The 12,757-nt window shown below is 44.4% G+C and overlaps 1 long non-coding RNA gene across 1 annotated transcript; it reads left to right on the forward strand.

Annotated features, from left to right (window-relative positions):
- The first annotated feature begins 9,938 nt into the window (after positions 1 to 9,938).
- Positions 9,939 to 11,390, forward strand: LOC113543842 (uncharacterized). The gene is made up of 2 exons (XR_003404448.3): positions 9,939 to 10,503; positions 10,960 to 11,390. It is a non-coding gene; the product is annotated as an uncharacterized LOC113543842 (long non-coding RNA).
- The last annotated feature ends 1,367 nt before the right edge of the window (positions 11,391 to 12,757 follow it).

Consider the following 12,757-nt stretch of genomic DNA (forward strand, 5'->3'; position numbering starts at 1 on the left):
ATCCACAGAGAAATGAAGGAATAGGTCGAGGAGGGAGAGGAGGAGGAGGAGAAGGAACATAATTGGCCATCGGGCTATTGTGAATGTCCCTGGTCAGCATGGAGGGAATGTCACTATGTGCGCAGCCATCAGCCAATGAGCAGTACTCTACCACCATGCCATTCTAGGATCCTATAACACTATGCTCCTCCTTGCTTTCCTTGACGGTCTAAGAGAGCATATGTTCCAGCTGGACCACAGGGAACCAGCACAGCCAGAGCAGCCTGGCTCATATCCATGTTCATCTCCTCCAGGCCATGGAAGAAGCCTGCCTAGACATATCAGTAGATGCATGCCGGGGTGGATCAGGGATGCAAGAGGATTTTACCCCCGCTGCCTGGCTAGGGCCAATACAGCCTGTGATGTGGACGAGATTCTCTGGCCTGACCCGGACCAAAGACGGGATGCTGAGGCGGAATATTTATTTATTTATTTATTTATTTTTTTATTTTTTTATTTTTTGTGTTGTCCTGTGTAGTACATGAATGAATAAAAATGTGCCAATGTATACATTGGTTGTGTCTTTTGTGTTCATCATGTGAAAAGGCTTTTGAGGGAGGGAACCACAAGCAACATAACTTACCAGTTTTGGAAATATTGTTTTGAATTTATTGCACCAGTGTGTAAGACTTTGTTGTAGTGTGTGTGTTTTTGAGGGCTTGTGTGTGATGCCTGAGGGCAAAGTTTGGTTTTTCAGCAAGAGTGAATGGTTTTGGGTGTAGAGCTTCATTTTGACCTGAAAATAGGATGTTTGGGGAATTGGGTGAGACGTTATGGATTTGTGTTTACTGTTTTGAGAATACGAGGCATAGTTTCAAGAAATGTGTTTAAGCAATTAAGAAAAACTGTAAACATGTGTGTTTGTGTCAGTGTAGGTCACTGTGTATACAGGGAGTGTTAGTGTGTGTTTGATGTGTTATACTTCTCAATAATTTCATTTTCAATTGCTCTGCACATTTGATTCGACTGAATCACGCAGACACCATTCAGCTGGGTGTGTAACAGCAGGATGGAGCCTAAACTTTACACTTTTATTACTGACTTGAACAGAAAACATCAAATATATCAAACAACTTAGATCTATACTCACAGACTCATAGGTTGATGTATAACCCAAAGTGCTTTTGACTTGGAGTGTAACATTCACTTTAGCCTCTACTTTTTCCCTGCATTTTGATCCATTATTTTTTTCCCATCAACAAGCATCCCAGTTTCTGCTGCTGAAAAACATCCCTGCAGCATGATGCTCCCACCACCATGTTTCACTGTAGGGAAGGAACAGACCAGGTGAGGAGTGATACCTGGTAACATATGGTTCAAGCTTCATGTCATCTGACCATCAGAATTTTATATTTCTAATGGCTTGATAGTACTTTGGAAAACTCCAAGTAAGCCATTTTGTACTTTTTACTGAAGAGTGGTGGAGATATGGTTCTCCTTTCACATCTCCACAGTGACCTTCTGGTTCTTGTCCTGCAGGGACGGATGTGATCTCAGTGCATGTCTGGAGACAGCCTTTTTAAAAACTTGGTAAAAATGAATATACACAAGGGGAACTGGTGTATTATTTGGCCACTTTCAGCCATTCTGACTTTCCATGGTATGCTTGTTGGAGATTGGACAATGTTAAATAAATGCATCTTTTTCAATTTCTTCCACTAAGCAAAAAAAAAAAAAAAAAAGGCTGCCCACTGCTCCGGGTGTGTGTTCACAGTGTTACGTTCCCTCCTTAGTCTAGGGGTTAGGGAGGAAGTAAAAAAAAAAATAAATAAAGATGTGGCTCTAAAAAAAAAATTAGCCAACGAAAAATTACAGCAAGCGTGGAGAAATCTCCTTTTCTCCTATCTCAGCTCAAGTTTACACCCACAACACTTAATTAACACCACCCAAACACGGAATATCCTCAAATGAAGTGGTTTTATTGCCGGCTTAGCAAAGCCAATTAAGTAAGATAAAGATCGATAAACATAAAACAATCAAATTGTCAGGAGAGGGCAGTGCCAAAATAATAAACAAAGCAAGATCTTCCTAAAGAGTTTAAACAATATAAATTACCTACCAAAAGAAAAGCAAATAAAAGACAGTTGTCTTACCTCTCTCCCTGACTAATGTAAAAACAAGAGAAAAACAGAAAGAGGGTAAAACCCAAATGAATAGGCCCCCGTCTCCCTACACGGTTTTACTGTTTAACTCACAAAAAGATCAAATGACCACTTTGTATTCATACAACAGATTCAACGATTACACTTTTGCTCAACAGCATTTACACAACACGTTGGTTGGGATAGCAGAAAAGGGACTCTCTCCGAGCTCTGCTTCTCCACCGCGTTAAGAGGTGACTTTAAGGAGAGAGTTTCGGATCTCTGGACAAATTGATGAAGCAGGACAGCGAGAGAAACTGTCCTTACACAAGCCTCATGAACCAAATTGAGTCCGGACGGAGAAAAGGTCATTCAGAGACAGAAATCATTGAAGCCGTCAAGTCAAGTCAAGTCAAGTCAAGTCAAGTCAAGTGGAGTTTATTGTCATTTCAGCCATATACAAGTACACAGTGAAACGAAACAACGTTTCTCCAGGACCAAGGTGCCACATAAGACAACACAGAACAACACAGAACTACGGGGACTACATAAATTACATAAATTAAACGTAAAGTGCACAAGTGCAAACATGTACAGACAGCACAAGACAAAACAGACAGTACATAACTACGACGCCGACCAGTACACAGTCCTGTTGAAAGTGATAAAGTGACAGTAGTACAAATATTACAGCTGAGGTAGTGTAAACAGTGTAAACATAGAAGTAGCAGCAATAATAAGACATGTGCAAAACATGTGCAGTGCATGTGCATAGAGGATGTTCCGTTGTGTGTATATATATGTATGTATGTATGCGTGAGTTCCTTTGGACCAGTTCAGTTGTGTGTGTATATGTATGTGTGTGTGTGTATATGTATGTGTGTGTGTGTGTGTTCCTAGGTATTAGTATTTAGGTATTTAGGAGTCTGATGGCATGAGGGAAGAAACTGTTGCACAGTCTGGTTGTGAGGGCCCGAATGCTTCGGTACCGTTTACCAGACGGCAGGAGTGTGAAGAGTGTGTGTGAGGGGTGTGTGGGATCATCCACAATGCTGGTGGCTTTGCGGATGCAGCGAGAGGTGTAAATGTCCGTGATGGAGGGAAGAGAGACCCCGATGATCTTCTCAGCTGTCCTCGCTATCCGCTGCAGGGTCTTGCGATCTGAAACAGTGCAATTCCCAAACCAGGCAGTGATGCAGCTGCTCAGGATGCTCTCGATAGTCCCTCTGTAGAACGTGGTGAGGATGGAGGGTGGAAGATGTTCTTTCCTCAGCCTTCGCAGAAAGTACAGGCGCTGCTGGGCTTTCTTTGTTATGGAGCTGGTGTTGAGCGACCAGGTGAGGTTCTCCGCCAGGTGAACACCAAGAAACTTGGTGCTCTTGACGATCTCCACGGAGGAGCCGTCGATGTTCAGCGGAGAGTGGTCATTCTGTGCTCTTCTGAAGTCAACAACCGTCTCTTTAGTTTTGTGCACATTCAGAGACAGGTTGTTGGCTCTGCACCAGTCCGTTAGCCGCTGCACCTCCTCTCTGTATGCTGACTCGTCGTTTTTGCTGATGAGACCCACCACGGTCGTGTCATCGGCGAACTTGATGATATGATTCGAGCTGTGCATTGCTACACAGTCGTGAGTCGGCAGAGTGAACAGCAGTGGACTGAGCACACAGCCCTGTGGGGCCCCAGTGCTCAGTGTGGTGGTGTTGGAGATGCTGTTCCCGATCCGGACTGACTGAGGTCTCCCAGTCAGGAAGTCCAGGATCCAGTTGCAGAGGGACGTGTTCAGGCCCAGCAGGTTCAGCTTTCCGATCAAGTGCTGAGGAATGATTGTGTTGAATGCTGAACTGAAGTCTATGAACAGCATTCTAACATAAGTGTCTTTATTGTCCAGGTGGGTGAGGGCCAGATGGAGGGTGGTGGTGATGGCATCATCTGTTGAGCGGTTGGGGCGGTAAGCGAATTGCAGGGGGTCCAGTGAGGGAGGCAGCAGGGTCGTGACATGCCTCATGACGAGCCTCTCGAAGCACTTCATGATGATGGGTGTAAGTGCAACGGGACGGTAGTCATTGAGGCAGGACACTGAAGACTTCTTTGGCACGGGGACGATGGTGGTGGCCTTGAAGCAGGTCGGGACAACGGTGCTGCACAGAGAGGTGTTGAACATGTCCGTGAAAACATCTGCCAACTGGTCTGCACATCCCCTGAGCACCCTGCCAGGAATGTTGTCTGGTCCAGCAGCCTTCCGTGGGTTGACTCTGTGTAGAGTCTTCCTCACGTCAGCCGTGGTTAGACGCAGCACCTGGTCATTGGGAGAAGGGGTGATCTTCCTCGCCGTCACGCCGTTCTGTGCCTCGAACCGAGCGTAGAAGTCGTTCAGCGCATCTGGGAGGGAGGCATCACTGTCACAGGCAGATGGTGATGACCTGTAGTTGGTGATGTTCTGGATGCCTTGCCACATGCGCTGGGTGTCTCTGCTGGTCTTGAAGTGGTCGTGGATTCTCTGGGCGTGTGCACGCTTCGCCTCTCTGATGGCCCGGGACAGTTTGGCCCTTGCTGTTCTTAGGGCCACCTTATCGCCTGCTCTGAAGGCGGAGTCTCGAGTCCTCAGTAGCGCATGCACCTCTGCAGTCATCCACGACTTCTGGTTGGAGCGTGAGGTGATGGTCTTGGAGGCGGTGACGTCATCAATGCACTTGCTAATATAGCTGGTCACTGATGTCGCGTATTCCTCCAAGTCAGTGAAGTCGCCGTCAGTTGCCGCTTCCCTGAACATGTGCCAGTCAGTGTGTTCAAAACAGTCCTGAAGAGCAGAGATGGCTCCTGCTGGCCAGGTTTTCACCTGCTTCAGAACCGGTTTGGAGCGTCTGACTAGCGGTCTGTATGCTGGCATTAGCATAACAGAGATGTGGTCTGAGTAGCCGAGGTGGGGGCGGGGCTCCGCCCAGTACGCGCCGGGGATGTTTGTGTAAACAAGGTCCAGCACGTTTTCCCCTCTCGTTGCAAAGTCCACATGCTGATGGAATTTAGGGAGCACTGACTTGAGATTTGCATGGTTGAAATCTCCGGCAACAATAAACAGTCTGTCAGGGTGTGAATTCTGCAGCTCGCTAATAGCCCCATACAGTTCACAGAGCGCCTCCTTAGCATTAGCATTAGCGCTGGGGGGAATGTAGACACCGTTTATGAAAACAGAATTCCCGTGGTAAATAAAAAGGTTTCTGTCGGCACGAAACGAGGCTAGCCCGTCTAGCTGAATGGCGGCGTCCGGAACTCTGTCGCTTAGCCACGTCTCCGTGAAAACAAAGACGCAGCAGTCTCTAAACTCACGCCGCGTAGCTTGCTGGAGTCGGATGTAGTCCAGTTTATTATCCAGGGAGCAGACATTGGAGAGCAGGATGGACGGGAGAGCTGGCCGGCTAGGGTTTGTTTTTAGCCTAGCCCTCTTGCCGCGCTTCTGCTTTCTCGCAGAATGTAATGAGTAAGAATGTAATGAGTAAGTCACCAAGATTGAGTGAAATACAAACCAACATATGTCCATTGGAGTCTCAGCTACATTCTCGAGGCTGCATGGATCCCAAGAGCAATGACAGAGCACCTGCAGTTAAAGCTGACTCAGCCACCATCAGCAAAAGGAGTCAAGTCAAGCAGAAGGAGGCAGACTCAAGCACGAGCCAACTAATTGAAAGGCTAAGAGCAGAGGTCCTAGCAATGAAAAGGATGGTGAATGAGACAATGGAGACAGCTAAGGCGCAGGGCAGAACAGAACGAGTAATACCTGTAAACACCAACAGACTTCGAGGATGTAGGGCCTGTCAGAAAGCTCGAGCCGGTGAGCAGTGCAACCACTGTTTTCGTTGTGGACAGGAAGGACACCTATCCAGAGGTTGTTGATGACCCAGAGAACAGCAGGGAAATGGGAGAGGGCTACTGCGTCGGGACCCTCAGTAGCCCATGAGATAGAGTCCCCCCACGATTGCTTGAAGCAGACTAGGAAGCAGGATGGTTTGACAAACATCAATGACACTCCTCTTTATCAAAATCCGAAACTTATAAACCTCACTGGCAGAAAGTGTATGGTTCATTGTTTGCTAGACGGAGTCCCTGTGGAAGTGTTGTGGGACACGGGTGCACAGGCAAGTGTTATCAATGAGGAATGGAGGAAAGAAAACATACCTCATTGAATGGTGATACCTCTCCACGAGCTGCTGGAGTCCAGTACCCTGGTTGAGTTAGCTGTAAACCAGACTGTCATAACATTCCTGGGCTGGATTGAAGCTGAGTTTAGTTTTGGCCACGACTCAAGTGCTATCTCACCGCTCCTGGTTCCAATGTTAGTATCGACTGACCCATATGTAGCCGAACAGCCTATCATTGGGTTCAATGTAATTGAAGCAGTTCTTAGTCAAAAGAGGGGCCCCAAGTCAGAGAGAGATACCATCTGTGAAATAAGTAGAGCTTTTTCTGTGCCCTTTAAGACAGCGAAGTTGGTGCTCAGGCTAATTCAGTCCATAGATTCTGGAAGTGAAGCAGGTATTGTGCAGACAGGAAGAAGACAAATTCATTTAACTGCTAACCAAGTCACGACGGTATTGGTTAAAATCAATGCAGGGTCTCAGTTTAAAGGTCAGAGTCTACTCTTAGTTCCAAACAAAAAGCCTTCACTGCTAGAAGGGGTCGCTGTTGAAGAAGGATTAGTTACTGTTCCCACTAACAGATTTGCAGTTGTACCAGTGCCGATTGCTAATACCAATAACTATGCTGTTACCTTAGATCGTAGAATAGTCCTGGGTCAGCTTCAAGTCATAAAATCTGCCTTACCTGTGGCTACAGAACAGACAAACAGGGATGATTCCACTGACCGCAAAGACCCAGACAACGCTGACAACATAAAAAAAGAGGAGACTATGAATAAAGGTGATTCAATGAAAGAGAAACCTCCAGTCTCCTTGGATCACCTGAGTGGAACACACAAGGAGATTGTGAGACGGCTGTTAAGGGAGGAATGTCATGCATTCGCATTTGATGAAGATGATGTTGGCTGTATTCCTTCATTGAACCTGCACATTACACTTCACGACACCACTCCTGTGAAAAAGACATATGTGTAGGTCCCAAAACCATTACATCAATAAGTGAAAGAGTACTTACAAGACTTACTGAACCGGGGGTGGAGTGACAAGTCAAGGTCACCCTATGCTTCACCAATGGTCTGTGTAAGAAAGAAAGATGGGACATTGAGACTGTGCTGTGATTATAGGGAATTGAACAGAAAATCAGTACCTGATTGACACCCAATTCCAAGAATTCAGGACATGCTGGACTCTTTAATCGTTAGTTTCTGGTTTTCAGTATTGGATCAGGGAAAAGCATATCACCAGGGGTTCCTGAACAAGGAGAGTAGACCCTTGACTGCCTTCGTAACCCCGTGGGGTTTATACCATTGGGTGCGGATATCCTTCGGCCTCAGTTCGGCACCAGCCGAATTTCAACGGATCATGGAGGAGTGTCTGGCAGATCTTAGGGATGTTGTTTGTCTACCCTACCTAGATGATAATCTAGTCCGTAGCTCTAGTTTTGAAGACCATGTCAATCACTTACGAGCTGTGTTACAGAGATATCAGCAGCATGGTGTAAAGCTCAGTTCTCGTAAATGTGAGATCTTTAAGAGGAAGGTGAGATTCCTTGGACGCTTAGTGTCAGGAGAGGGATATACCATGGATCCTGCTGAAGTGGCTCCCGTGCAGGCCTTGAAAGATCGAATTCCTGCCACTGTTGGTGATTTGAGGAAGCTGCTTGGATTCATCTCATACTACCGGGCATATATACCTGATTCTTCCAGACTGGCGAAACCCCTTTACCAGCTATTGTCTTCACTTCCTGAGGAAGCATCACCTGTGGAGAAAAGAGTAAGAGGAAAAGGTATCAGTGGATGACGCAAAGGTGGTCTTCCATCAAACATACCGATACAGTGGACTCAAAGCCATCAAGAGACATTGAACTTTCTTATTGACAAACTGACCACCCCACCAATATTGGGCTATCCAGATCTGACCCAACCGTTCATTCTGCACTGTGACGCATCACAAGAGGGGCTGGGAGCTGTGTTGTACCAGAGGCAGAACAGGAAATTGGTGGTGATTGGATATGCCTCCAGAACTATAACTACACCTGAAAAGAATTACCACCTTCACTCAGGGAAGTTAGAATTCTTAGCATTAAAATGGGCAATTTGTGACCGTTTTCAAGACTACCTTTATCATGCTCCACAATTTACAGTGTATACTGATAATAATCCTTTGATTTATGTTCTCTTCACAGCCAAGCTAAACTCCACAGGCCATAGATGGTTGGCTCAGCTGGCAGATTTCAACTTCTCCATAAAGTACCGTCCTGGAAAGAGCAATGCGGATGCTGATGGTCTCTCCTGGATGCCAGTGAACATTGATCAATTCATGGAGCAGTGCACAGGAGGAGTGAGTCAAGAAGTTATCAGCGCCTCTATTCTGGGAGTGTTGGTGGGCAAAGACACTCCACTTGCATGGGTTACTACAACCCCAGTACAAGCTCTCCAGATGGTGAGTGATACTTCTGTGTCTGTGGCAGACAAACCGCTCACATGAAATCAGATCTTAGAAATCCAGAAGAACAATCCTGTAATCGAGTCGAGTGCTACAGTATAAAGTTGCAAACCAGAGACCGACAAGGCAAAGACTCAAAACAGAGCCAACAGATGTGAAAATGCTTTTGAGACAGTGGCCTAAATTGTACACCAATGATCATGGCAAACTGTACAGGAAAGCTGTTGGAAGAGATCAGCTTGTGTTAAAGAAATGGGACACTTAGGAGTAGAGAGGACAGTGAATTTGATTCGTGATTGGTTTTACTGGGCCCGTATGCAGGGTGACACAGAGCATTTCATTGCCAATGAATGTGAATGTTTAATTCGAAAGAAACCACACAAGGCCACGAGAGCTCCTCTTGTTTCAGTTGTCACCACACAACCGTTTGAGCTAGTGTCCATAGACTTTTTACACTTAGAAACATGCAAGGGAGGGTATGAGTACATATTGGTCATCATTGATCATTATACTCGTTTTGCACAAGCCTATGCCACTAAAAACAAAGCAGCCAAGACAGTGGTGGACAAGATCTTTAATGATTTTGCTCTACGTTTCGGATTCCCAGAAAAGATTCACCATGATATGGGTAAGGAATTCGAGAACCAGTTGATGTACCAGCTGCAAAAGTGCTGTGGTGTGCGAGCATCTCATACTACCTGCTATCACCCACAAAGAAATGGACAGGTGGAGCGCTTTAACAGTACACTGCTGTCCATGTTGCGGACACTCACAGACACAGAAAAGGCAGACTGGAAAAAGTCACTGGAGAGAATGGTTCATGCTTATAACTGTACCCGTAGTGAGGTCACTGGTTTTTCCCCTTTTTACCTGCTTTAATGGCCGTTCTCCCCGTCTGCCAGTCGATCTGCTTTTCAACTTACAGCCAACAGAAGGGAACGAGAATTATACAGAGTATGTGGAAAATTGGCGAGCGAGGATGCGTCAGGCTTATGAGATTTCCTCCAGAACAGCTGAAAAGGAAACCTCCAGGAGTAAGCAGGGGTACGACAGAAGAATTCATGGAGCAGCTTTTCAGCCTGGTGGACGAGTGCTGGTTAGAAATCTATCTGAAAGAGGAGGACATGGGAAGCTCCGATCATATTGGGAAAACAGAGTGCATGTAATCGTCAAAAGGAGAAGTGAGTCCTGTGTATGAGGTCATACCTGAAGGGGGAGGAAAAATCAGAGTGTTACACTGAAACCTTCTTCTGCCTTGTGATAGTTTGCCACAGGACAATTCAGAAGCAACAGTGCAACCAGAGACAATGACAGTGACCAAGACAAAGGCAAGGAGAAAAGACAGAAAATGCTTGGAAAAAGTTCAGAGTGATGTGTCAGAGAGTGAGGATTTTCAAAATGGTGAGCTGGTGTTACAGTTCCCTACCTCTTTGAGTCAGTGCTGGAATCCTGCTCGTCTCAATCCTGAAGCAGAACCTTTCACGCCGAGTGTGGAGCAGTGCTTGGAACAACAGCCACCGAGGATTGAGGAGGAGATAACAGAAGGGGCCCTAGAGGAGTCCCAGGAGGAGGATCCTGGGATGCCTGCATGACAGTCAGAGGTATCAGGAGAGCAAGCATCAGTTGAAAGTGAGGATGACGACTCTATACCTGTGAATTCTTATCCAAGGAGAGAACACTGCCGAACAAAGATTCTGACTTTTGAATCGTTGGGTCAGCCATCTGTGGTGGAAGTTGTGATGGATAGACTAAATGTGAGTACAGAGACTTCAGTCCAAAGACTGTGGTGACCGTGGACATTTTTGGAGGTAACCAGTTAAACTGACACTGTTTATCCACTGTGTATCAACTTGCGGAAAAAAAATGTGTTCATGGACAAGGAGATAAGAAAAACTGATTCAAAAATTGCTAAACATAAGCGACTGAAGACATTGTTGACTTACTCTACAAAGTAAACTAAAAGGGGTAGTAGACTAAAGAAATGGTCTGGCCGAAATTGAGAGTCTATTACAAAAGAGTTTGTACAAGCAAGATAATTGTTTACTGTTGCTGAAATTGTAATATCATTGTTCGACAATTGACAATGCAAACAAGGGTTATATTGACCTATTGTAGAGTGTATTTCAAGGGTTTTGAATTTTAAGTCATCAATACTATCATAATGTGCTTGCTGAGAAAGTTATTGATTATCAATTATAGATCAAATTTAAAATGTTTGTAAACACCATCTGCAATGAGCTCCCTGACCTGCAGTCTATCTACAGCAAGCGGTGTTGGACCAAGGCCAGGAAGAAAGTCAAGGACCTCAGCCATCTGAACAATGGACTCTTCTCTCTGTTGCAGTCAGGGAAGTGCTTCCGCTCCCTGAAGGCCAACACAGAGAGAATGAGGAGGAGCTTCTTCCCACTGGCCATTTGGGCCCTCAACCAGTCTGATATTGCACATCATATATTACACAAACAACTGTACATATCTGCACCTTATTCAAAACACAGTCATGTTGTTTCTTCCACTGTATCTCATATCAGATTTTTATATTTTTCCTTTCCTACATGTATAAAAGAAAATTCCAGTTTATATAAATTTTATTCTTATGTCACAGACAGTAAAAAATAGCATTTCATTGTGTATCATACTGTGTATGGTTGTGTATGTGACCAATAAAATTTGAATTTGAATTTGAAGCCCTGAACAATGTGTACAGCATGGTAGGTAATAGCCTAAAGAGCCTAATTTATGTGTAATTTATCATTACACACTCACTTGAATATTGTGTTTGAATGCTGACTTACCACTTGCTGCCATTTCTCTACATTAGGGCTAGAATACAGCATGCTTTTAATGCATTATGGGTAATAGTTATAGATTTTATATGTTCTAGTGTTTGGAACAAACTGGACATGAGTTGTAGCATTATGGCAGAGCCCAGCTTTGTACTCAAATAAGGGAAACTGTGGCAGCAGCTACTCCCCAGTCACACTTCCTTTGGCAGACTAAAACAGGAAATACACAGGAAGAGGGATGGATTACCAGCCGGGCCTACTGGGTGCATGCCTCGATAATGATTAGACAGATTGGATATTATGCTATGTCTCACACACAATACTTATATACATACTGTATAAGCAAGTTAATAGAACACAAGTCAATGAATATTCTCAGAATCTGAAAACAATTTATTGGCGTGCAGGTTTAAACGTTTAACCAATATGAATATATAATTGCTTTATAAGTCTTTATAATTTTGTCTTACTACACCAATGCCTCAAAATAAAGTGCTATAATTCATTCGTTCATGATGTTTAAGGATAAAAACTGTTTAATGCAGGCCCTTGATAGCATCCATCATGACCCAGAAATGTGTATCACCTACACCATGCATGTTTGTACAATGTGATATTCCTGATTTTAAAAAATCCCATCCATTAGGAAAATGTCTAATGATTTCCATCAAGCAGTGGACCCTCAGATATGGTTATATTGGTTTCCCTGCACTTTAGGAAAGTTTGCATTAGGAGTTTTCTGGTTTCACTATTAAATCCCACCATGTGTAGATGACTACCATCAGAATAACATTAGAAAAGCCACCAAAAATCATCAGGATCAATGCAATGCAAACTACCATTACACATCACCAGAAACACAATAAACCTCATTAGACATTAGACTAGACATCTCTACTGTTTTCTAACGGAGTGTGTGTTTCAGCAGGGACTAGCAGAGTGATGCTGTTATGGAAAAATTAGCAACAATGTGGTGGTGCGATGTGAAGCAGAGTTACTGTTACTACCCCAAGGTTGATTATTTTCCAATAACTGCACATAAAGTGTTTTATTCCACTTATACATCATAAATGTCATTTTTTCATTAATTGAAGACCTGTACTTTTTATCAGTTTATAGTTACAGTACATGTGTAACATCCTGCATCAGTTAGTTCCTGTATCACTTATGTTATAGCAGCTATAAACAGTCTTTCTCTCACCAGCCTCTCTTTTTTTCCTCTGTCATGAAACCAAAAACTCTTTGATCCTGAAGTCTTTCCCATGTTGGAAAACTTAAA

The sequence above is a fragment of the Pangasianodon hypophthalmus genome, chromosome 29 (assembly GCF_027358585.1).
Source record: "Pangasianodon hypophthalmus isolate fPanHyp1 chromosome 29, fPanHyp1.pri, whole genome shotgun sequence".
Taxonomy (NCBI): Eukaryota; Metazoa; Chordata; class Actinopteri; order Siluriformes; family Pangasiidae; genus Pangasianodon; species Pangasianodon hypophthalmus.